Here is a 24188-nt window from a genome sequence, read left to right as displayed (position 1 = left end):
TCGACCGCTGACCTAAATAGTCCCAGATATATTGTATGATTTAGCGGGCCAATTGAGCTGCAATAGCTGCCTGAGTATTCCTCAGACCGACTTCGTATGCGTCCGGCCCAACGAACTCGGCTATCTTCAGCTTTGAAGACTGGAGTTCGTGTGTGACATCGCTCCTGGAAGCATTACGAGTTTCTAAAATATGAGGGTGAGTCCAGCATTGCCGATCATAATAGTTTGGTGGTCCAGCTGTTATGGCGTGCGATATCAATATGTTGCATGGGCAGACTGACATTCAAATCCTTGAACTCTCGCCAGTCAAAGTTATTCTGATACAGTACTCCTTTCTTATGTCAATCTTCTCAGTGGTGCATTCTACCCAGACTTCATTTTTATGGAGGACAAAGAGCGAGCGCATCAAACAGCATAGATGCAGGAGCACTGAGAACGAAAGGATATTAGGCGAATGGACTGGCCAACCCGATCCCCCGACTTAAATTCCATCGCCCATGTTTGGAATGCACGAACGACCATCCACCAGTTTCCAATTGACACCAGTGAGGAATGGAACGCCCTATCACAAGAACTCCTAGTGGCCAGCGTAGATTCACGTTACAGAGCATGCATTGTCTTCCGGTGATGTTCACACACTCTATTAAGAAACATGACCCGAGGACCATCAGAAATCGCAATGACTTCATTATAATTATTTTATTTAGGATGAAAGTGTAATCTCTGTTGGTCTAATTGCTTATTTCTTTCAGTTATCTTCGATACTACGCTGTAACAGTGCTTTCGAAGTTTCATTGAGCTACGTTACTTGTCTGTGACACATCATCAGAAAGCTACTTTCGTCCTTCGGTATGCGTTTAAATCTATGAGGGTAATTATTTAAAGACCGATTTCTATCTATCTTCTGCATGAGAGAAATCTTACTTCACGTGTTAAGGGACGGCGTTGCGTCTGTTGACATACAGACGTCCGCAAGTGATGGAGACAGAGACGGAGAAAGAGAAAGGGAGAGAGAAAAAGAGAGGGTTGGGTTGTTTTGGGGAAGGTCATCGGTCTCATCGGATTAGGAAAGGACGGGGAAGGAAGTCGGCCGTGCCCTTTCAAAGGAACCATCCCGGCATTTACCTGGAGCGGTTCTAGGGATAATCACAGAAAACCTAAATCTGGATGGTCGGACGCGGGATTGAACCGTCGTTCTATCGAATGAGAGTCCAGTGTGTGCTAACCACTGCGCCACCTCGCTCGGTGAGTGAGAGTGAGTGAGTGACAGAGAGAGAGAGAGAGAGAGAGAGAGAGAGAGAGAGAGAGAGAGAGAGAGGAAGGGAGATTGAGAAGTGTTACAAGCGAACAGGATTTAAAACATTTTCCAGGGGATGGCAGCGATGGTATAGCAACTAGTCATGTACCATGAAGAAACAGTCGGTCTTGGTTGCAGAGAAGTATTTATTACTTATGATCAGATTCGCTAAATACTGAATTGTGTTTAGTACGTGGGATACCGAGTATAGGAAGCGTCCCAGCAAATAAGTTGCCCTCGTCAAATATCTGGAAAGATTGGGCGGTGTCGGCGATGTCCTTGAAGACGCATGGGACATAACACAGCGAATGTATAATGTGCATAGCCTGATCATGAGTAACTACACCTCCGACAACTTTGCATCATGACAGATGTGTGTAGGCCTGACACTGTTTTTCATCCTCTGTACTGAGCCGCGTGCCTCAACAACGACACTGCGCGTTGTTTCCGCATATTTCACGAAGGTAATTATCTGCTGGGACGCAATGCATCCCATGTACCTAATACCATCTACCATTCAGCTAATATGGAGATACCCGAATCAGGCGAAACGTGCCATTGGTAAGTAAATAATAAATATATCCCTGCACCCAAGACTAAATGGTTCAAATGGCTCTGAGCACTATGGGACTTAACTTCTAAGGCCATCAGTCCCCTAGAACTTGGAACTACTTAAACCTAACTAACCTAAGGACATCACACACATCCATGCCCGAGGCAGGATTGGAACCTGCGACCGTAGCGGTCGCGCGGTTCCAGACTGTAGCGCCTAGAACCGCTCGGCCACTCTGGCCGGCGCACCCAAGACTAAGTCGGCCGCTGTGGCCGAGCTGTTCTCGGCGCTTCAGTCAGGAACCGTGCTGCTGATACGATCGCAGGTTTGAATCCTGCCTCGGCCACGGATGTGTGTGATGTCCTTGGGTTAGTTAGGTTTAAGTAGTTCTCAGTTCTTGGGTACTGATGACCTCAGATGTTAAGTCCCATTGTGCTCAGAGCCATTTGAACCATTTTTGAGCCAAGACTGATTGTTTCTTCATCGAAGAGGGTTTTCTGGACTTATTCTGGTTTCTTATTTATATACATTGTTGAAATCGTCAATTGAGAGCATAATGCTAATGTACAGGAAACACTGTTCGCCAATCACAACCCGATGCACATGTAGCAAAACGTTGAATAGCAAAGAAACATTTCCCACATCTCTGTTTAGTACGAGCAGTTGTCCTATCGCGGGAAACACAGGTCACCGTCAGTCTGAATAGCTCCCGAGAAAATGTTCTAAAATGTATACATTTTTAAGTGTCACAGCGCCTTGAAATCGAGAATACCGGCTTTTAAAAAATGGCTACGAGCACTATTGGACTTGACATCTGAGGTCATCAGTCCCCTAGAACTTACAACTACTTAAACCTAACTAGCCTAAGGACATCACACGCATCCATACCCGAGGCAGGATTCGAACCTGCGACCGTAGCGGTCGCGCGGTTCCAGACTGAGGCACCTAGAACCGCTCGGCCACAGCGGCCGGCCACCGGCTATAAAACCCTCCGTAAGTCGTGCTGCAAGAGTTTTATAAAAGGCTTTTTTAAGTGAAACCACCAAAAGCATTTATTTTTCTGCAACCACTGGCTTCGTGTGTTACTTTCCTAGCGGAAAAAAATTACGATAAACGCGTTATGAATTGTCCGATTTCAATGGGCGAGTAGCATAGCAAGCGGAAAGTGTCCTGTACGAATGCCCGAACATCGTAAGGAATTCCTAGGGGTGAACGCCAACAGTGTATTTACCAGTCCCCATCGCCGAGCGCATGGACGTGCATACTTCCGCGACACTCCTAATCGAATCCGGCCGGCGGGTTAACGACGAAGATCGGTGTGCTGGCCAAGCTGGAACCGGCTTTTAGGCGGTTTCTCACATCTGACTTGATGAGTACCTGAGTGGTACAAATGTCCCTCGTCGGTTACACAATTATCAGACATTTATAAAACAGGCCACCACTCGCACACTTGGTAACACTAGACAGTTATTAATAGCACGAATAAAGACATAATTGTTTGGAAAAATCCTTCACCATCGTCTATTCCAGACCAATAAGAATTAGCTATATTTATGAAACAGATGATGTTACTAATGAAGAAACACGTTATATCAATAGGAAAATCGAAACATTACAACAACAAAAAAATTGCAAGAACAGATGGTGATTTAACCATGAAGCACACATTGCTGATGACTATGACAGATTCAATGGTCTAGAATGAATCAGCAGGGACAGCATAGATAGTGCTATATTTGAAATGCTACCTCACAAGGCTTCAAGTATTAGTATATACAGAAGCTCTTCAGTTCTGCCTATGTATGCTCCATGCCAGAAGTAGATTTTTCGAATTTTTGTTGCATTTGTCCCATAAAATAACATCAGGAATTGGCAAATCCTTTAAAAAGAGGAAAGTAAACTTGTTCAAAGAGAAAAGAAGCCACACAAGAAATATTTAGAAATCGAATAGGATTGATTGTAGACATTCCAAAGCACGGCTATGTAAATAACAATGATCGAAATACGAGCAGAAGATTTTTTGCAGAACCTGAAACAGCAGAAATAACAGGTATAGAACTGCAACTCATCCACCGATTCAGTTTTATTCTAGATTCTATATCCAGTAGACATAAGACAGACAAATTTTCTGATTACATTGTAGGAACAGTAAGACTGTATGTTCATCTCTATCCATGGCATCGCAAGTATTCTACTGTACACAAGATTTTGATGCGTATCCCAGCAGCCATTGAACATGCCTTCTTACCTCTACGTAGTTTATAAGAAGACGCAGCCGAGGCCTACAACAGCACTTTCGTTCGTAGAGACAAATGTTTGGCCGCGCGGAGTGGCCGCGGGGTTTGAGGCATCATGTCACGGAACGCGCGGCTCCTCCCGCCGGAGGTTCGAGTCCTCACTCGAGCATGGGTGTGTGTGTTGTTCTTAGCATACGTTTGTTTAAGTGACTTTAAGTAGTGTGTAAGGTTAGGGACCGATGGCTTAAGCACTTTGGTCCATTAGGAATTCACACACATTTGAACATTTGAACAAATGTTTGCCAGGAAATTCTTAGAAGAATAACGCAATCCCGACGTAATAAACGGGTTGATACTAACATCTAATCCGTTATCAAAAGGTACGAGACAAAAGTCACAGAAAACCAGTGAACTTTTCTTAAAAGAAACATTACCACTGCTGCACTCAAGCGAATAATAGTTTAAGCAGGTGCTTCAAGCTGAAAATGATAACGAAGGGGAGTGCCCAATGGAAACAGACTGCTCAGAAGAACAAGACTGAGAGGCATCGTCTAATAATACATTGTATTGTAGCAAAAAAGTAAACACTCTAATAAAAATACGATAATTTTGTTTTATTTCTCCTAGATGAGAAGCTACACGCGTAAGTACGTTATCTGCATGTGTAAATACATTTTTATCCTACAAATATTTTGCCTAGGGTCTCACAGTACACTAAATACAAAACAATAATTTTGGCCAACTTTTTGCATGTAATATCCCTATGCCCGGACGTCATGCTGGCTATCGGGCAGATTTGCGGGATTTTGGTGCAATGATGACATAGCTTCACACAACGATTCAACGTACATTTTTCAGTGGCAGGTCTCCGTAGACATTCTGCAAGTGCCTATGAATATCTACGATGCTCGGGTTTTCCGCCAAAAGAAACTCAGTGACAGCTCTGCTTGGAACGCAAGACCGTTACAGACCCTATTTCGAATATGTATAGCGCCGCCCCTGTCAGAACTTCATAGCACTACAAGATCTGAAACGAAAATACTCCACAATGTCCAACGACAAATTCCGCATTTTTTCAAACCAAAACTGGCTGAGAAAAAAAGTAATGCATTACTTACTGAACACCCGTCGTGCGTTCAGGTTCACAGAGTTAGCAAAATGATTTTCAAAGCTCTTACAACTGAAACAGAAATTCGGCTACATAGGTTCTGAGGGACTCTGGATTACAAAACATAACGAATGTAATCTCGCCAGCAGTAACCGTCGGCGCGTTGTGGTGGTATTTAGACAGTAACCAAAACGGTCAATGTCTATTTGCTCGGATATACAGCCCGAATTTCCTTGCAAACAATAAAATAAAACGCGAGCTTTGAGTCATAAAATTCTACAAATGGCGTTCCGCGTTAACAGTTTTGAAATGAGACAAAACGACATCTGCACCGTGTACGTATCTACATAGCAATTAATTGTGCAAATTTAATCTGGCACTGGGCATTAAAATCTGCTTAATTTTAACAAGAACGCCCGAATAAATAATACATTTATTGCCTCGTTTACCACATTAAATTACGCATGCAGTACGTAGGCGGCGGCTTTTGCAGAACATACAAGCATGCTCGGCTGTGGCTTACCGTTGTCTGCACACACACACACATACACACACACACACACACATTCACAATCAGCGACGCCTGCTGTGAACCAAATATTTGCTAGCGATTGTTTGCCTGGCTCTCCCCCATTTCAACTGCACTTTCCTCGTTACAGTCACAGTATGGCAAAGGATATTAAATCAGTGACGAATGGGTCGGAACTAACATTTTCCGCTCTGCAGCAGAGTACACGGTTAAAACCAATCGTCCTGCTGCAACGATACATAGATGTCCAGACAAGAGAGCAAAATTTCGATTTTCACGGTTTGCATTTTCCGATTACAATCGGGCAAAATGTGTATCTTCTTTCCGAAAACTTGTAGCAGTTTGCTTCACGAGCATCTTGAGTGAATTCCACATTAAAGCAGGTTCATAGGGTATGGAAAAGAACTCCCTCCCTCTTCCAGGTGCATTCCTCTGTAGGTCTGTGGAGAAGTGAAGCGTTGCTGATGATTGGAGAAAAGCGTAAGTCACGCCCATTTACAAGAAGGGTCATCGAACAAACGCTCTGAACTATTGGCCTGTATTACTGATGTCCTGGTTTTGTAGAATTTTGGGACGTGTTTTATGATCACGTATTATTGCATTTCTAGAGACCGAAAATCTCCTCTGTAGGTTTCAACATAGATCCGATAAAAAAATCGTATGTCACCGAGCTTTCTCCGTTCGTCTACGACACCGAGAAGGCAGCAGATACCGGTGTCCATGTACGTTCCTTGCCTCTCATAAGACATTCGATAGAGTACTCCACTGCCGCCTAATGAACAAATTACTAGGGCGCTGGAGTCATGGACTGTGAGGCTGGTCCCGGCGGAGGTTAGAGTCCTCCTTCGGGCATGGGTGTGTGTGTTTGTCCCTAGGATAATTTAGGTTAAGTAGTGTGTAAGCTTAGGGACTGATGACCTCAGCAGTTAAGTCCCATGAGATTTCACACACATTTGAACTGTGTGGCTGGACTGAGAATTTTCTAGCAAACAGAGCACAGCAAGACATTCCAAATGGAGAGAAGTTGTCAGACGAAGAAATAACTTCGGGCTTACCTCATTGGCAATGTTACCAGTTTATTACTTTCCACAATAAACCGGGTGCTCCAAAATGACTATAAGGGTTTCAACGCTCTGTAGCATTAATTATATTCACCTTTTAATATAAATAATTCATCAAATAAAACAGGAGCCGCGCGGGATTAGCCGAGCGGGCTAAGGCGCTGCAGTCATGGACAATGCGGCTCGTCTCGGCGAGCATGGCTGTGTGTGTTTGTCCTTAGGATAATTTAGGTTAAGTAGTGTGTAAGCTTAGGGACTGATGGCGTTAGCAGTTAAGTCCCATAAAATTTCACACACATTTGAACTTTTTTTTTTTAAAAACAGCAACTCAGAGCGGTTTTTCTTACAAGTGTTCAATGTAAGCACCATTCCTCACACATCATGTCTGTAGGTGAGTTCTTCCTAAACCTTGGTCAGTGTGTCTGAAGTAACTGTTACAAGAATGCGGTTTCTAATGTCGGTTATATCGGCTGGTAGCTGAGGTATGTACATGCAATTGATCCTTTATGAAGCCTCAAAGGAATGAATCGCATGCGTCACATCGTGTGTGGAAGTGGAGCTCACGCAACACAAAATACAAGCCACATCTTGCTGCCAAATAATGTTCTGTGGTTCAGCTTATCCCAGCTGAGGAAAGAGCCATAGGTGTAGCGCATCAAGATAAGAAACACCAATTACAGTTGCTTCACCGAAAAAGAATAGCCCTATACTCTCCACCGAGATATAGCTAACAAGGGAACCTCCCCATCGCAACCCCCTCAGATTTAGCTATAATTTGGCACTGTGGATAGGCCTTGAAAAACTGAACATAGATCGATCGAGAAAACAGGAAGAAGTTGTGTGGAACTATGAAAAAATAAGCAAAATATACAAACTGAGTAGTCCATGTGCCCCATAGGCAACAACAACAACAAGGACGGCGCCAGTTCACGAGCGCCGTGGTCCCGTGGTTAGCGTGACCAGCTGCGGAACGAGAAGTCCTTGGTTCAAGTTTTCCATCGAGTGAAAAGTTTAACTTTTTATTTTCACTTTATGTGACAAACTCTTATGTTTTCACCACTTTTTTGGGAGTGATTATCACATCCACAAGAAAACTTAAATCGGGCAAGGTAGAAGAATCTTTTTACCCATTCGCCAAGTGTACTAGTTAGGTGGGTCGACAACATATTCCTGTCATGTGACGCACATGCTGTCACCAGTGTCGTATAGAATATATCAGACGTGTTTTCCTGTGGCGGAATCGGTTGACCTATGACCTTGCGATCAAATGTTTTCGGTTCCCATTGCAGAGACACGTCCTTTCGTCAACTAATCGCACGGTTTTACAGTGCGGTCGCAAAACACAGACACTAAACTTATTACAGTTAACAGAGACGTCAATGAACGAACGGACAGATCATAACTTTGCTAAAATAAAGAAAGCAAAATTTTCAGTCGAGGGAATATTTGAACTAAAGAACTCTCGTTCCGCAGCTGCTCACGCTAACCACGGGACCACGGCGCTCCTGAGCGCAGAGTGTCCTCAATATTGCATATCTCCGCATGAACTACACAGTTTGTATATTTTGTTTATTTTTTCATAGTTCCACACCACTTCTTCCTGTTTTTTCGATTGATCTGTGTTCAGTTTTTCAAGGCCTATCCACTATGCCAACTTGTAACTAAATCTGAGGGGGTTGCGATGGGAATGTTCCCTTGTAAGAAACATTCAGTTTAGTGGAGTCTCGTTGCAACTGTATCATCTGCTGTGGATTTGCTGACCAGGTGACGCACACACTATGTGTGTTCACATTTCCACTTACGCAGATGTCATCACTGTATACAACACTAAACAAAAAATCATCATCATGATCATTATCATGCAGCTATATTTCGTCTGCGAAGTTAGGACGTAAACCGTAGTCTGTAGTATTTAGAGCTTGCAACAAGTGTAAACGGTAAGGTTGTAGCTGTGTCTTCTCAAGAGGCTCCACACAGACGTCAATTGAACTGCTAACTCATGACTAGAATTCCGGAATGATTTCTTGGGGTTACAACTGAATGACTCATACTCATTCAGCACGTTCTTCAGCCACTCATGGTCTTCCCACACTCTCCCCTTTGTGCACCGGTATACAAACATAGCTGTGTTAGCTGCTCTATCATTTGATGTATTGTTTATTACCGTAAGTTGAACATATTAAATGCTACAAAGTCTCAAAACTCATATATTCGTTTTGAAACCGCCCGTAAATAAATTTTGTAATTCACAGTACCGGAAGTTCCACAAGGATTTTCGTGGATGATGCTGTTTTATGTAGAGACGTATCAGCGCTAAAAAATTCAGTAATACCTGCAATATATCGACGCTTGATGCAGGCGGTAGCAATTAACCCTAAACATAAACCAATGTGACATATTGCGTATACATAGACACAAAGATAAACTGATCTATGATCACACGATCGGAGAAGAATCACTGGACGTTGTTATTTCCATATTATTTACTACGTGATCAAAAATATCCGGACACCTGGCTGGAAATGACTTACAAGTTCGTGGCGCCCGTCATCAGTAATGCAGGAATTCGGTATGGTACTGGCCCATCCTTAGCCTTGATGACAGCTTCCACTCTCGCAGGCATACTGTCAATCAGGTGCTGGAAGGATTCTTGGGGAATGGCTACCCATTCTTCACCGAGTGCTGCACTGAGGAAAGATATCGACGTCCGTCGGTGAGGCCTCAATGAAGTAGGCCTTTCGAAACATCCCAAAGGTGTTGTATAAGATTCAGGTCAGCACTCTGTGTAGGCCAGTCCATTACAGGGATGTTATTGTCGTGTAACAACTCCCGCCAAACCCGTGCATTATGAACAGGTGCTCGATCGTGTTGAAAGATGCCGAATTGATCTTCATCAGTAGGAAGCAAGAAGGTGCTTAAAACATGAATGTAGGCCTGTGCTGTGATAATGACACGCAAAACAACATGGGGTGCAAGTCCCCTCCAAGTAAAACACGACCACACCATAACACCACTGTCTCCGAATTTAACTGTTGGCGCCACGCACGCTGGCAGATGAAGTTCACAGGGCATTCGCCACACTCACACCCTGCCATCGGATCGCCACGATGTGTACCGTGATAGTCACTCCACACAACGTTTTTCCACTGTTCATTCGTCCAATTATTATGGTCCTTACCCCAAGCGAGACGTCGTTTGGCATTTACCGGCGTGATGTGTGGCTTATGAACAGCCGCTCGACTATGAAATCCAAGTTTTCTCACCACCCGCTTAACTGTCATAGTACTTGCAGTGGATCCTGATGCAGTTTGGAATTCCTGAATGATGGTCTGGATAAATGTCGGCGTATTATACATTACGACTCTCTCCAACTGTCGGCGGTCTCTATCGGTCAATAGACGAGGTCGGCCTGTACGCTTTTTTGCTGTACGTGTCCTTGCTATTAACTTTACCCTAGTGCATTGAATTGCACACCGCCACTGTTGTCGCCATTCTGAGCCGTCTTTGCTGAGCTTTATTTTCGCGTGACGTTAACTCCAAGGGCCACGTCTCCTTTAGTATACAGACGAAGACGAATCGCTCAAATAAGTGGTGTTTATCCAGGATGTCGACAAAGTTCGCAGTAGTGACAGGACAACAGACTGATTTTAAAATCAGATTGGCCACATTTATGCAGTCCAATGAGACAATCGAATAAAACTAGTATTTGTGACCGTATCACTCTCCGCGTTTGAGTGTTTTCAACCTTTTCGGTTATACGCGAACCACATCTCTAGTTTACATCTTACTGGGAGACATATAACGTGTCTTACTTCAAGGAGACAATAATAAAGAGTACGTTTCTAAAAAGGATTTTTTTTTTAAATTATCTATTTACTGTTATATACGACCCTGTGATACGCAGTGAAGGAGGTAGTCGATGGCTACAGTTTGCAGCCAATAAAATCTTTTCCATAACTAACACCCTATTTAAAATTATATATACTGTCTCTTTAGCTTAACCTCTCCATATGGTCGTTACAAGAACCAAATTGTCTATGGTCTTGTTTATAAGATACCGAGAACCTTTCTTCACAATGTCAAAAGATCTGATCACCGTCTACTATGGGCCAAGCTCAGTATTAAGCTGACTAAACCATTGCCTAAACAAAGTCAAAAGGCTGACAGCGACTGATCCAGTTGTTTTCAAATGGCTCTGAGCACTATGGGACTCAACTGCTGAGGTCATTAGTCCCCTAGAACTTTGAACTAGTTAAACCTAACTAACCTAAGGACATCACAAACATCCATGCCCGAGGCAGGATTCGAACCTGCGACCGTAGCGGCCTTCGGTTCCAGACTGCAGCGCCTTTAACCGCACGGCCACTTCGGCCGGCGATCCAGTTGTTTTCCGAGAGGTATTTCGAAGCACTCGACCACCTGACATAGAGGTGATTTGTGACATGGAAACAGGAAACGGATCACAGATGCAGCTAAAGAAATCCTGCAGATGAATACCACGGAGTCCAGGTTAGCAGAGAGCACTAATGCTGGACTCGGGTAGGCACACTGGCCCCGGATCGAATCCACCGGGCGGATTACCGACGTCGGCCGGTGTGCCTGCCAGCCTGAATGTGGTTTTTAGGCGGTTTTCCACATCCTGCTAGGTGAATATTGGGCTGGTCCCCACGTTCCGTCTCCGTTATACGAGTCGCAGACATTTGAACAGCTTCGCACTATTCCATGGACTACACTAGACACAGACAGCTGGAGTACACTAATTATTTCCCAGGGGGTACGGGGTGGTGGCAGGAAGGGCATCTGGCCACCCATTAAAATTAACCTTGCCGAATCAGTCCTAATCATGCCGACCCTGCGAAACCCAGGGACATGGCATCAGCAAAATGAAAGAAAGAATACCATTGTTAAGTGACAATGCTGGAGGTCAAACAAAACTTGGGCTTTGATTGAGAGACAAACTTCAAATCCGGCACCCAGTCACAGATGCGAACAACGAGAACAACTTATGAAAAAAGTGAATAATGCAATTAAAGGCTCTTGCTGCAAAGACAAGAATTATCACATTAAAAAGAAACTGCAGTGAGCTAGAGGCACATGTGATGGAGAACCCCAACTCAGGTCTATACGACAAGGTGAAATACTTAGCACTGTTGTCTTGACCCAGGACTCAGATTATTTAACACCAAGGGAATATCATCACAGGCGCAAAAGGCATCGCTAAAGTATCAATCTGCTTGCTAAGAACTCACACCTACTGTCAAGGTACCAGAGTACGGCAGACACCTAACCAGCGATCCTTAGAGAAGTGGAACATGCGCCGAAATATTAGCGGACTCAGAGGCCACCAGTCCAGGATGGCATTACTGTTGAGATGTGTTTATTTTGTGAAATACGAATTTTTTGCGCTTCTGGCATTAAATACGGATGTTTGATTGTTTTGAAAGGTTGGTAACGTTGTTACATTGTACTCGTCATACAATTTTTAAATAAATGAAATACTTTTTGTTTACATTTATTAAAGCCTTGTGTCCCTCTTCCTACTCATCGGTAACTGCCGAGGTGACATGAACAGGAAATACGTAAAAATACAGTTTTTTTAATTCTTTGATAACTTAATCACTTGCTTTTTCAGCATATAGCGTTACTTGTCGAGAGTACTTTTTTACGTGAAATATTTGTCATTATTAGTCAGTTTTCTTTAAATTTCTTTAATTAATACATTTTCATAATACGAACTATTCTTGCAGTTATTGTGTACCACTTTTAATTTATCCACCTACATCGTGTCTTCCATCCCCGCGCAACTGAGCGTTTCGGCATTCTGATACAGACACCAAGTTCAGTATTGTGAAAATGATTAGTCAGTAAAGTGACAGAAAAACTGAACTAAAAGCTGCTTGTGGGCACTCAAAAGTACTTGTGGGAACGGCGATATTAGTGAAGACTTGCGATAACAGGGTGCGCTCAAAAATAACGATTTAACAATGGTAAAACTAACGGGGTTCTTCCACTCATTAACGAATGCTCTGGGATACCCCGAATGTTTTTATTTGGTTGCTCCCACAAACTGGTTTCACTAAATCTTAAGTATAGATGAATGATTAAAACGAAACGTATAATTACAGTCGACTGTTCGACTGTTTTCCAACAACCGATTGTTTTCCTTCAGTCGTCACCATTACAAGCTTATAACATTTCAGTATCGATTCAGCTGGTCCCCACCGTCCACCGTGCCGATTGTCTTAAAGGATTGAGGGGAATAGTACTTGTGGATGTGTACTCTGCCATGGATTCTGGCGCTATGCTGTGGGTGAGGAGGCGGGGGGGGGGGGGGGGGCTGGCCCTGAGCACAATGGGACTTCTAAGGTCATTAGTCCCCTAGAACTTAAAACTACTTAACACACATCCATGCCCGAGGCAGGATTCCAACCTGCGACCGTAGCGGTCACGCGGTTGGTTCCAGACTGTAGCGCCTAGAACCACTCACCCACCCTGGCCGGGTAGGGTGGAGGGGGGTGGGGTGGGGGAGGGAACATACGGCGCCTGCGTAGGAGTCGCACACGGAGATAAATATCGGTTAAATGTTCTTCGTAATCATAACCCAGTCTTCAACAGTTATGTACAATTATCAGAACAGTGCGAAATAGAGTAAAGTGCAAGCTGCTTTTTTTGATGCTGCACAGACCTCTTAGAGAGCACCCTCGGCCCCCAGCGTGCAGCAGAATTGTGCTGCGTAGGTGACTCCGCGAGCGCGGTTGCCCATGCTGCACCCGGTGGAAGTGGGACTGCGTGGAATTAATTTTTCTGCTCTTTCATATAACCTTTTATTTACTTACAGCGATTCACTTATTTTTGAAGAGAAATAAATTAAGTGGGACGTAGGAAATTATAAATTCAGGGCATATTTTAAGAAGAGAATAAAAAGAAGCAAAGGAAGAGTATATATAGCCGTGCCTTCACCAGCACCATCCGGGGAGGACGGTTTGGTATTGACCTTCAAGTTCAGTGTCCCTGTGTGGTCGTACCCGTGTTAGTATTATCCGCACGAAAATCACTCCTCAGGAAAACTCGATTTGTTCAGTCCATTCAGATAAGTGCGGGTTGGTTGTTAATATTCTGTGGGAGTTAATGTTTGCTAGGTTACAAAACAACTACTACTAGGTTACTAAGTTAACAGATTTGCGTGGCTTTGGAACAATATCTTTTCATGACGCAGCATAATTGAGTTTTATAAAAATTTTACATGCCTGTTGCATGGGGGCTTAATTATTATTAATGAAAATACTTTTTAAATTTTTCGGTGGCTGTATGTCCGATTACGCTGTGTCTCGTAAACGGTTGGCCCTGACTAGTATTATTACGCAATCTGACTGCATAGAACAACAACAAAGAATGAAATGAAAATTTTCGTTAACACAATTAATTAATTAAGTCCCCAGCAACTATAAAACCTACGAAACCAAAACACAAGTGTAACTGTTCTGTGTGTGGAAGTATGACTCAACGTACACATCTGGCACGGTTCTTCTTCAATAAGACATGAAATTTCAAATACCATTTATACTGACGTGATAGAAAAAAATTAGAAATACTATAATTGCGCAAGAAACCCAGAACTACACTCTAATACAAGAACACACGCCAGATGCTTTGTTGACTGAACCTGTAATGACGCATTATTCAGGACACTGAAATAATGAGAGAGAAAAGAAATTTTTTTTTTTTTACCTTCGTTTATATTGATGAAAAGCACTCTAGACATTACAATCTCTCCACACCGACTCGCCACTACGACATCTCAGCAAGCACTTACTACCACGAGTTCTCAACAAGCACTCTTCACTACCACATCTCAGCAAGCACTGACTCCCACGAGTTCTCAACAAGCACTGACTACTACGAGTTCTCCCCAAACACTGCCAGTGGAGGCGGCTGAATAATACTCTTTGGCGCAATCTCTGGCGCTGTGGCTCAGTGTAGCCACCTTTCACTGTTGAAGGAAAATAACAATCCACAACTAACCTAAATATTAATCTTGTGAAAACATATTCGCATGGTGAAAATGATTTTTCTGAATGCAGTACTTGTTAGTTATGTGTATATTGCTTAATATCCATGACGTCTCACTGCAGCATATTAACACTGCTAGAAATAGTGCTGTGTGTTCGTATATTATGAACGGCAAAGTAACACAATAGACAACAATGTCCTCCTCACACAATACTGTCAGCTAAATATGGCTATAACCAATAACAACTGACTACCACACGAAGTTGTCCGCCTTCTGACAACTTCTGCCGATTCAGGACTAGGGAGCTGATCGGCTAGCTCAAAGTTAACACGATATATCGGATTCTTCACTTGAATAAATAAGCAAATTCTCTTAATCGTGAATAATATTTCTTTCTCCAGCTGTCACCAACCTGCAAATAAAGCCATTACTTCGGCACCTTGTCCTTGAGCTTCATTAAGACATAAAGAAACAAGCGGTCTAGGTCACTGTCAATTTTTTTTTAAATTATGTCCCAGTGATTAAGGTATGTTGCGATCTTACTCCAGTACAATAATTCATTCGGAAAATACGAACCAAAACTCTGGGTTTTGTAAGCTATAGTTGCGGATATCATCGTAGCTCTATTGGTGGCTAAAAAAGGTGGCAAAAACAATGTACTTTATTCTGGGATGCGAAATGGCCTCCTGGGGTCCATATACCATTTGCGTAAGAAGTTCACCTGGTGACACAATAAAGACGCGATTTTCTGACTGAAATTGAAGTAGGAGTGAAACGCCCTTTTTTTCAGTAACAGCTGCAGACGGTGAAATGTCGCCACACACTCCCGACATCAAAGGACAAACTGGAAAATTTGATTGTAAGGGCTGAGATACTTTTGTTTTAGGACAAAAAAACTGTGTGGGCAGTTCGAGTTCTACATTTTTTGTGAAAATAAGAAGTGTGTAATTTAAACGTCAAAAATATCACAGTTCACCGTAGCATCCTCCATCGACATACGCACATTGTTGTCGGACATATTGTCGGTTCGCAACACGACGTTATATGATGGCCTGATACATACTTGTCTGGCCCTGCCACGTTGCCATTTACGACCGTATCATCTCAGTTTTCTATATTGCCTTCCAACGACGCCCCTACATGATCCACAGGCGCACGGAGTGTCGCTTGCCGCTTTATGCTCAATGGAACAGCCAGGTAATTGCATAGCAACAGTAAACCTTTCCTTTTCGTTGGCATTGATATGGCATTCGCTTTTTCGATTCCTTCGTCACCAGCTTTCCTCTGGCTAGGTTTTTTATTTATACTTCCCCTCAGATTTACGACTCATATGAGACGTCATGTTCCACTCTTTCGTACTTTTCAGTTTAATACTGCGGCGGGGCGGGGTCGGTTCGTCTCTCGTACGTCTCGTATTAGTGTCCACCTACCTCAGTACGGCTTCCGTTCGACGTCCCTTCACTCTGCAATCGTAGGTACTTACTAGGCAGCGAAAAAGCAACGTTGAATTAAAATGGCACCTAATACCTACCCTCCTGAGGCCGCGTTAGTAGTGAAAAACAGTACATTCAAGTTCATATTTATCAAGATTTCGAGCGGTAATATGATGTATTTTTGACTGTGTCCGAAAATTCCAAGACCAGTATGTTTATTGCTTAGAAAACTGAAGGAAATGGCTACCAAGTCCTTATTTAGTGATATATGACTCTATCAGTCACAATTCACAGTCACAACTACACGTTTCACGCGCAAAAGCAGCCAGATTCTATATCAGTCCGATCCGATTGAATATGCGATCTCACAGTCACTGATCCATTATTATAAGTGTGCTTCATATTCGGTCTTATCAGTTGGCATTTGTAAAAGAAATGCTCACAAAATATTCCATAATGAAATGCGGAATATGCCACGCGGAATTTTCAATAGAGGCCGAAAACTCACACGTTCATAACTCTTCCACTAATAAACTCAAACACATCAAATTTTACTCAAATTGTTCGTAACTGAAATCTCCCGCGTTACTAGTCCTAAACGCAACGAACTCAGCAATTCTTCATTTTGCACATACTTTTCACCGTGACATCTAACGTGACCTTCCACATCCGATGGCTAGCGAGCGACTCTCCCGGTTCTACCGCACTCTCTGCCTATTTACGTTCGGTACGTGGGAACCTCTTCATTCTGATTGGCTGATCAGTCTGACTGACCAATCACAATGATCCTTCTAGATAATTCACTCAGCAAAACTTGCCTAAGCCAATCACACTTCAGAAAGTTATTTATGTCATTCCAAAATGCAAATATTAATGTAATGTTTAATGAAAGAGATCGAAATGAAAAATAATCTTCAAATTAATTTAGATACCGATTACTCTTCCAACTGATATTCTGGCTGCTCTTTTACAAAAGCACGCACACCTCGACATACGTCATCAATAACGTGGGTACAGTACATCTTTCCCATGGTCCAATTTCGACAAGTTTTAAAGAAAATAATATTGAATTTAAACGTATGTCCCACATACACACTGTCATTCATTCCCATCTGTTCCCACTGTAACATAATAACCAAATACCAATTTTTCATTAATTTTATACGGCAAAATGCAAAGTAATTAAAGATTTGAAAAGAAAAAGTCCCACAAATTATTTTCTATCCTGAAAATTCTGGTAATGATTTCAAATGATAACAAAAGACCAATTGTTATTATTCCTAACAAAGTTTTGTAAATTAAGTGTCGGTTATAGCTTTTAAGTAATTTTTTCAATCTCCGAAACTATAACAGACAAAAAGCTGAAATTTCGCTCAGATCTTCTACTGAATAACAAAAAGTAGTATACCAATTTTGAAACCAATTGGATAATATTTACTATAGTTTATTTAGATTTGTATGGGTATGAATATACGTTCGTACTAGATGACACTGTAGCCCGTTCTCACGCTGGCTTGTAGCGACAGCTGTGCTGTGAGTCATCGCTAAGACACAGTTCTGCAGCGTCCTTTCAGCCACCGGCTCCACGTCTGTGTACCTTACTGGAATAAATGTTATCCCGTAATAATTTGCTACGTTACAATACCGATGTTCGCTTATATTCCAGCTACTATGTTTATTGTCTCACTATGAATCGTAATAATGCTCCACAAGCCCTTCATATTGACACACGAATCAATTTCCTCGATAAACACGTTTCCATACAACACCAGTTTATAATCTTTTAAAACAAGCAAAGCACTCTACTTCATTCCTATGACACTTCGGAAGAATATTTCCAGACTAGGGTTGGTGTCGTTCTGCAATAGAATACATGTTCGGCTACGACAGCGAGGGACTGCCGTTGATACGAGATAGGGGCAAGTCTTACAACATTGCACGTACGCGCTTACCTTAAACCACGACACCAGGGAGTAGTTATTGACTCAGCAATGGTGTATCGATTCTTTTGCCGTGTGTTAGTTGTTAGATTCTGTCGGCATTCTTATTAAAATAGCAATGATTGGTCTTACAATTTTCTGTCATAACGCAGTATTTCAAAACAACGGAAACTGAAGGATTAAAATGTATTCCTTTTTTAAAAAAAAATTATTTAAAAACGAAAAATTTTTGCAGTGCTGCAATGGCTAATTGGTATTTTGGTTTTTTGCTTGGTTTTTAGAAAAAAATAAAACACATCGAAACATTTCGCTTATTCAAAACCAAAATACCAATATCACTTTTAAGCTATCGGTTTTTTCCCATCTCTAGTTCATAACTTTACTCGAAACAAATTCATAACAATTACGCGCTTGTGCCTCACTGGTGCTACACGTCCAATGCAAAACGAACGCTGAGCGACAAACACAGACATTATCTATTTGTTGTGAACTCAACCACTGTTCACGCATGGCTTTAAGCACTATTACATCTGAGGTCATCAGTCCCCTAAACTTGGAACTACTTAAATATAAGTAACCTTAGGACATCACACACATCCATGCCCGAGGCATGCGCTGTTCCGGACTGAAGCACCTAGAGCCGCTCGGTCACAGCGGCATTATTTTGTCTCGTAGTTGTTAACGGTTCATATATGACGGTGTTTTGTCACACAAGAGAGTTCGACCGACGAGCGATTAGCAGTTTGCACTTCAGTGGAATTTCTTTTGAATGACACTCCACCAGTGGTGATTATTGGTGACCGTCAAATATATTATGCAAAGCACTTGGCTTCGAAAGCCCACGTAAGGGTGTTTTTCAATGTACAGAAAGTTCGGAGTAAAATGTTTTTGAGCGTTACATGCACAGTAGAAATCAGCAGGTTACTTTCGCTTAGTTCCATTACTGAAGGAATATTTGCGCGTATAAACTGTCTGCCAGACCGCGACGAGATTCAACGGACTACCATAGGATCGAATGTGGGACGATGAGGAATATTTCTAGAAAAATTACAGAAAGATTTGTACACAGGACGTTTTTCAGTAAATCTCTTCTAGCTTCCAGATGCAGACAGAGGTTTCGACTCATCGAGCTTAACGGCTGGGTACCGATGTGTCATTGTCAAGTGGTAACGTAAGACTGAAGTGTGATTCATAGCGCAGAGGAGACATGTGCCCATTGGTGTATGGTTTAGTTGACAGCAACTGTGCGCACGCTCAGCAATTGTACTGGGAGAGATTTCCAGAGCGAAGGTACAGCGATAGGAAAACGTTTGAAGCCACTGATCGTCGTCTTAGGAAACATGGGGCATTTAAGCCTGATTCTCGAGACCAGACGAGGCCTAGAAGGATGAGGACACCGCAACGGGAGGCACAGTACAAGACAAGTGGTCAGAACAAAGAATGTTGACCGCATAACTTACTGGTGAGTGTTACACGAGGACCAGCTGGATCCACACCATTTACAGTGTGTGCAGGCACGGGTACTCTTCTACTAATGGTGTATTGGAAAAAGTGTCAAACTTAATTTTGCTGCAGCGTTGCTGTTCACAGATGAGGCGTCGTTTTAACGATATCAGATTGTCAATTTTCACAATCGGCATACATGGGCAAATTTCTGTCTTCATTCAACTGTTGAGCGTTGTTACCAACAAAGATTTTCTGTCAGTGTTTGACCCGACATTGTTGGTGATTGTTTTGTAGGGCCCCACTTTCTCCCACCCAGGCTCAATGGACAATATTGTTGTCATTTTGTATAGATGTTCTACCTCAGCTATTTGCACATTTGCCTGATTTGCTAAGAGACGTGCCTCAAAATTTGCGACAGAACATGTACTTCATGCACTATTGCACATCTCCTCATTTTAGTGTTAATGTCTGTCAGCTAAATAACAGAATCGGTGACGAATGGATGGGCAGAGGTGGACCAATTGCCTGGTAACCACGCTCTCCTAGCCTAAACCCACTGGACTTTTATTTGTGGGGCCATTTACAACTTCTTGTGAATGAAACTCAAGATGGTCGGAGTGTCCACGCACTAGTTATGGAAGGCTGCGATACCACAAGCAAAACTCCACAGAGATACATCAACGCACCCGATATTCTCTACGAGGGTGGGTCGATGCATGTATTAGTGCCCACGGAGAGCGTACAGAACGTCGCCTGTGAGAATGAGTTGCATATTATGTGCTGGTACGTTCTGTTTGCGTGTATTTATCATGATTAATCAGTAACAGAAAATGAGTTGTAACATGGAAACAAAGCGTTTCCACACCAATATTCATATAATTTGTTAGTCTACGGTTGAAGATTGTGTCCTGCAGTTTGGGCCATACATTATTGCTACACCCTGTATTTTTTTGTCTTGAAGGTGTAAACGCTCGTTACGATACAGCCATCAAAGAGGTTTCAGATAAGGATCAGAGGAGTTCACGTTGAAAGTTCTCTTTAAATAATAAAAATATAGCGAAAGATATAGAAATAAATACAAATATTTTCTGAATTACTCAGTTTCTGGATGTAAACCTGAGCCGTGACAATAAATGAACCATCGTGATGAATCTTGTACTGTCGTAATATGAAAGCAAAGCTGCCCTGCAATAATAACGAAGTGTCGTAATGAAGAATGAATTCTTTAATACTGTAAAATGTAGCAGTCTGACTGCAAGAATTTTGTACAGTATAAACTGCCTGAATAATTAACTTTAACATGAAACCTAGAGTAATTGGTTTTGCAAAACTGATCACAAAAACTGTCGCAGATTGAATAAATTAAAAATTCAGTATCTTTTCTTCTTACCTCTATTCTGCGCAAATCTGTATAACGCGTTGAAGTACTGCTCTGTCTTGCGCGCCACTATGCTGAAGCTGCAAATTTCTGTATCTGCATGGAGACACTCGAGAGGTGCAATAGTTCTCTGTTAATTGCAAATCGAACAGTATATCGAAAATACTTGGTTGGATGATCCATTAAAAGAATAGTAAGAGAAAGGTTGGTAAGAAAATGAAATATTAGCAAAAATGACAACACTATGTTTATTTTGTATATTGAGAAAAAGTGCTCAAAGCAGATTTTAAATTTAATAAATTTCTCAACATCCAAACAATACACTTTTTTATCTCTCAAATCTAACAACTTTCAGTACGATAACCAAGTTAGTTCGATGACGTAGCAATAGTAAAAAAAAGTAACATCATTATTATCTTCATATTAGACATTCCATTAGACTTGCTCCTCCTTCACATGTTGATTGAACAATTTGATAAATTGAAACTTTATATCTGAAACATATTATTGCCATCTCTTCCTTACTCTAACACAACATTGACTGCATTCCTACCCAAACACTGCTCAACATTGTCAGCCTACATCTAACAAAGCTGGACCAACAACAAAAGAATAGCTGACGACACTTTACTGCCACATACTTCAATCAAGAGTTTTGCCAAAAATAATTCAAGAGGACAAAGATCATTGTCATCCTGTCCGTCCCGATAACTGAGTGGTCAGCGTGACGGATTGCCGTCCTACGGGCCTGGGTTCGATTCCCGGCTGAGTCGGGGATTTTCTCCGCTCAGGGACTGGGTGTTGTGTTGTCCTCATCACCATTTCATTCCCATCCGGCGCGCAGGTCTCAGAATGTGGCGTCGAATGTAATAAGACCTGCACTAAGGCGGCCGGACCTGCCCCGAAAGGGCCTCCCGGCCAATGACGCCTAACGCTTATTTCCATTTCCATTGCCATCCTCAAACGAGGAAAGCCAGACGATTAACCAGAAAGCTGTAGACCCATCGCCAAACGCTTATTTCCATTTCCATTACCATCCTCAAACGAGGAAAGCCAGACGATTAACCAGAAAGCTATAGACCCATCGCTCTCTTAAATGTGGCATATAAACTGCTTGAGCGTCTCCTTTACTACAGACTAAATCCAATCATACTGAAATCTGTGCCTATCGACCAAGCCGGCTTCATACCCAATCGAAACTGTGAGCATTAGGTCCTCGCATTAACATCGTTCATTGAGCGGGGCTATGAACTAAGACTAAAAACTGTTGCGGTTTTCGTCGATTTGACACCAGCATATAATATTGTCTGGAGAGAGGGTCTAACATATAAATTCCTAAAAGCTACTAGATGTAAAACGATAACGTCACTTTTAGAGAACATGTTGTCAAACAGAGTCTAGCAAAACTCAATGGGTGGCTCTTTCAGCAAATCAGAATTCCTGAGTAATGGTCTCCCCCAAGGATCAGTGCTTGTGCCTCTGCTGTTCAATCTTTACGTAGCCGACCTACCACCTATGGCATCCAGAACATTTATTTACTCAGATGACATCACTCTTGCATGCAAACATACTAATATGACTGTTCTTGAACAGACTCTCACCCAAGAACTGGATCTGATGACTGGACACTTCAGGAAAAGGCGACTAATCCCAAGCGCACTTAAAACAGAGAACTCATGCTTCAACCTAAATAACAGGCTGGCTGGAACACCTTCACAGATATCTCTGAATGGTACTGCGCATCCACACAATTTCCATCCAAAATATCTGGACGTAACATTGGATCGCACTCTCTCTTATAAAAAACACCAATGAAACATGGCCGCAAAACTGAAATCCCGAAACAACATCCTCCACAAATTAGTGGGAACGACCTGGGGAGCTGGTGCAGAGACAGCTCTAAGGTTGGTCTACTCAACAGCTGGATACTGCACATCGATGTGGTTAAACATACCGCACGTGGGAAAAGTAGATGTGGAGCTGAATCAGGCGATGCGAATAATTGCTGGAGCTATCAAAACCACTCCACTCCACTGGCTACCCGTCATCAACTACATCGAACCGCCTTATATACGACGATGCAACATACCCGTAAGACATTTCAAAAAGATCTCCAGTAATACAGCCCTGCCAGTCCAACAGGACCTTACTGTATTCAGAAGAATCAAATCCAGAAGTCCTCCTGTAAAGACTGCACAGCAACTTCTGAGCCAAAACTACAGTGACGTTGAAATCTGACGAACGGACTGGAAAAACAGAGCCAACCCAAAATGGCATACTTTGTTTGAGACTCCCAATCATCAGGCTTTCACCTCCCAAGGAAAACCTGTGAAATACTGAACAAAATACGGACAGGTCATGGCGGATGCGGATCCTCGGTGTACAGATGGAACTAGAGATCTGACCCTAGGCGCGACTGTGGTGCCAAAGAACAAACCATCCACCACTTCAGCGAGTGTCGACTGAGGGCGTTCACCGCACTGATTACGACTTCCTGAGGGCAACACCACAAGCTGTAGAGTGGCTGCAGAATATAAGTGTGGAGTTGTGATTGTTGAAAATACTGGAATCTGAACTTTATGCAAATCTTGTTATTTTGTGATGTAGGTACACATTTATTGTTATGTGCCAATATTCAAGTTACAGTATTCTATTATGTTTGTATCCTGTATTTTAACAATGTATATTCTCTTTTATGCTGTTTCCAATGTAGTGTGTCATGCCATAAGCTAAATCAATAAATAAATAACGCAGCTTAACTTAGACTACCTCACTCTACCAAAGCTTAACATTGACTCTTCCACTGCGACCTCGGGCAGTTCAAAGATACTTATTTCTGCGATACAGCTTACAACATCGCTGCTCGCTCACAATCGATTCAGATACCAAAAATTCAGCTACCAAAATTATGCATGACACGTATCAGTGTTTCTACCAACAAGCTAGACCATGGACCCTCGCAAAGAATCTCAAGAGTCAGAGACAAATCTACAAAAGCGAATGAGAGAAATTAAGAACTTACGAGATGAGGTGATCGCTGGGATTAGGACAGCACCAGTAGAACAAGTTGTAGCTCATGTTGGTTTGGTAATTAGGTGTAATTGTGGCTGTGGCCACTGTCACCTCTCCTCTTAACTGCCTGAATTAATACAGGTTATCGAAAGGTGGAAGAAATTGCCTTCGAAGATTTACCAT

Source organism: Schistocerca serialis, chromosome 8 (genome assembly GCF_023864345.2).
Source record: "Schistocerca serialis cubense isolate TAMUIC-IGC-003099 chromosome 8, iqSchSeri2.2, whole genome shotgun sequence".
Classification (NCBI taxonomy): Eukaryota; Metazoa; Arthropoda; class Insecta; order Orthoptera; family Acrididae; genus Schistocerca; species Schistocerca serialis.
The sequence above is the reverse complement of the archived record's forward strand: the minus strand, read 5'-3'. Positions refer to the sequence as shown.